Source organism: Grampus griseus (genome assembly GCF_964374135.1).
Source record: "Grampus griseus genome assembly, chromosome: X".
NCBI classification, from domain to species: Eukaryota; Metazoa; Chordata; class Mammalia; order Artiodactyla; family Delphinidae; genus Grampus; species Grampus griseus.
In genome coordinates this window covers 33,656,674-33,660,356 of record NC_138999.1, presented here as the reverse complement: position 1 = coordinate 33,660,356, position 3,683 = coordinate 33,656,674, and positions in this window count along the sequence as shown.

The following is a 3,683-nucleotide window of genomic DNA, read 5'->3' as shown; positions in this document are numbered from 1 at the left end:
CAAAGATCTTCACATTTTATACCCACTCCCATATTTCCATCCCCATGCCTCTACCCCAGAACTCCTTATATCTGATCTTCTAGTCTTCCCTTCCAGGCCATTGGCCACTGCCCATGAATCTAAATATTCTTACCTCAGACCACTGTGCCTTCCACACAAAGTGGATGACCAGATGTACCACTTCAGCACCACCCATTGGGAAGATTATCCCTCCCATTTTCATTCAGGGCCACTCTCGAATGTGGTGTAATGTAACCACCATCCATTTTCAGCTTTCCCTCACACAATGAGCAAGAGCGTTATTTTCCTCCTTCAGCTGTTTGCATGAGAACCCTCCCCCATGTGTCTGCAGGTTCAAGCCTTGGTGGGACACTGGTACAACTCTTATGGGTGACATGGGGATCCGGGCTACCTGCTCATGCAGTTAACTTGTGTCCTCTGGTCTTGCTTGAGCCCCATCCTGGATGTAACATTTCCATGTTGTTATGGACTGATGCTAAGCCTGTCTTACTTTATGACTTGACAGTTCAGAAAGAACCCAACTCATAATGTGTAGCTCCAGCTGCACGTTGATGCTCGTGAGCAAACATTTTGTCTCTACCAGGGCCCACTAAGCAACCAGGACCTGTTTCTTAAAGGGCATATTATTTTCTGCTGTGGATGGCATGCCCTTGCTCCAGATTCCGAGGGCCTACATTGTCTTTCTCCCGCTGGAGCTTGCCATAAGCTCCACACTGTGTCATTTTCCACCACTGATTCTTGTAACACCTTGGATTGTATCCAGAAGGTCAGCTGGATGGTATGGCCCACGTGGCAATGTTGCTTGCACCATAACCTGGACCTGCTGCAGAACCCTTTCCTACTCTGGCCCCTACTTAAAGCTGGGAGTCTTCCATGCCAGAGTAATATTCCAGGAGTAGAATGGGCTGCCTCTAGGACCCAAAGAGGCCTACAAGATGCTGTGCTTCCTCTCTGTGCTAGGGGATGTGAGATTCAGGTCTGTTTTTTTACTTTGGAGGGGTATTCCAGCATGCCCCTGACCCCTGGACTCCTCCACTGGAATCACCACCAATGAAATCTTTAGCAGATAAGTTGTTACTTTGTTCCAAGGACTATCTGTGTCTCACCTACCAACCAGGATAGTGTCATCTTCACCTGCAGGGAAGTGAATGATCAAGTTCCAACTCCACATCTTACTGCCTATATTCTGAGACCACTCCTGGTGCCACTTATGAAGTCCAGGTCCTCTAAGAAGTAGGTGTCACAACAGAACTAGCCATGCAAGAGATTTCTTAGGGACAGTGCCTAAGACAGAAAATGGGGAGGGAATTGGGGGAGGCTGGATACTTCAAAGCAGGTCTGAATCTGGGTGAAGGAGAGAGAGAAGGGAGGAAGAAAGTAGGAAGGTTGGGTGGAAGCATCTTAGACTGCAACACAGTTCTGAAGGAGTCTACAAGACCATCAGGGAGGCCTTGAGCCAGAGGTGGCATCAGAGAAGTCCTGCATCATTGGCTGGGAGCAGGCTGTGGGAAGCATGGCCTTGGTATCTACACAATGATACAGTTCAGAGTGCAGCAGCTGGGACCATCAGTCACTTAGACGGTCCTTGCAGTAGGGGATCGGAGAGGTCTATTTTCATGGCTGCCAGGAAGGTTTGTTTCCCTTTACAAAAAAGAATACTAATATGCCATGTAAAAATGTGTGTAATTTCATAAGGTTCATGGACCCTCATGGACCCTCTCAAGTCCACTCGTTGGATGGCATGGGTGGTTAAGAACACCTGTTTTCAGAATTTACTGCTGATGTCATTCAGAATAGACTGCTGTGGGTGTTTATTGGAAAGACAAGCAACACATCTTCAAAAGACACATAAATTCCTTAAGGATGTATAGTCTCTTCATTAAAAGGGGGGCCTATATCCTCTTAATATCATGTACAGTACTATATACATTGTAGATAATCTCAATATCTTGGATGGGTATACAATAAGGATCCCAGCCAAAATAGTCCCATTTTGGGGGGAGTTTTAACAGTAGGATTGGGAAGCAACAAAGGCTTTTCAATCTTGAAACTCTCTCTTGTCTCATAGTTTAGCAGAGCAGAAGTTTGGTGAATCCACCAATTTCAGAAGGCTCAGAACTTTGTTCTAATAAAGAAGATGCCCAATTTCTTTAATCAAGTAAAATGTTTTCAATATGTTATTCCTCCTCGGTAAACAGTGCAGTTGAAGCAGGGTAGTGGAATACATTTACAAGTCCAGGCAAAGGATGATCTTGCACAACTCATTTGATCCCTGTGTGTTGGATTCCCCTACCTTTTTTTTTTTTTTTTTGGCGGTATGCAGGCCTCTCACTGTTGTGGCCTTTCCCATTGCGGAGCACAGACTCCGGACACGCAGGCTCAGCGGCCATGGCTCACGGGCCCAGCCGCTCTGTGGCATGTGGGATCTTCCCAGACCAGGGCACGAACCCGTGTCCCGTGCATCAGCAGGCGGACTCTCAACCACTGCACCACCAGGGAAGCCCATCCTCTACCTTTTTTAATGTTTAAAAATATAAATACTTTATTTATAATTTTAATTGAGATGAAATTTACATAGTTCAAAGTGCACAAATTTTGAAAGAACAGCTCAATAAATTTTCACCCATGTGACCACCAATCAGGTCAAGATATAGAACATTTCCAGGACTCCCAGAAGGCTCCCTCGTATTCCTTCCCAGTCAGCACCCCACCCCTGCACATAAAAGTAACCACTATTCTGACTTCTATAACCATAGATTAATTTTGCCTGTCCTTAAACTTCATGAGCTCCTTTGTGTCCAGTTTCTTCCACTCTGCATTATGTCTGAGACTCATCCATGTTTTTTGGGGTGACTGTACTTCATTTATTTTCAGTGTTGTGTAGTATTCCATTGCATGGTTATCTTATCATTTACTGGCCCATTCTACTGTTGATGGATATTAGAGTTGTTGCCAGGTTGGGACTATTATGAAAAAAGCTGCTGTGGATTCTTGAAGATGTCTTTTAATGGACATAAGTACTCATTTCTCATTAGTGCATATCCAGCAGTGAAACTGCTGGGTCAGTGAAATATGTGTGTTCAGCTTTGCTAGATATTGCCCAATAGTTCTGTAATGTAGTTGCACTACCAGTTTTCACTCCCATCAGTAAGGTGTCAGAGTTCTAGCTGTTCCCTATCCTATCCTGGCCTCACAGACAGTAGGTATCGTAATTCCTTTAAATTTTGGTCATTCTGGTGGGCATTTTCCACTTTTAAGTAAGACTGACTGAGCCATTATCAGTCAGGGAAAAGGCATGTCAGTGCTCTCAGAACCTCTTAAAGAGCTTAGGACGGTTTTACCCCACTGGATACACAAGGTTGTGATGTCGATTTTTTTTTACTATTTATTACAGCATTCTTGGTTCTTTGGAAGCACACCTATAGAAATAACAAAAGAAGTTTTATAATTATAAAGGCCCTTAGAAAAGGCACTGGAAATGATTCTTGGAAACTGAAAGTCTAGTCTATGGCCCAAATTGAAGTGGTACAAAGAGGGAAATGGCCTCTTCAGGGACCAGAGAAGAGGTTAGCTCCAGAGGAAGGAATGGATCACGCATTTTATTACTGAGAATAACTGTCCGTTCTTACTTAAATGTGTATAACTTCTCAGTGGTATTTAAA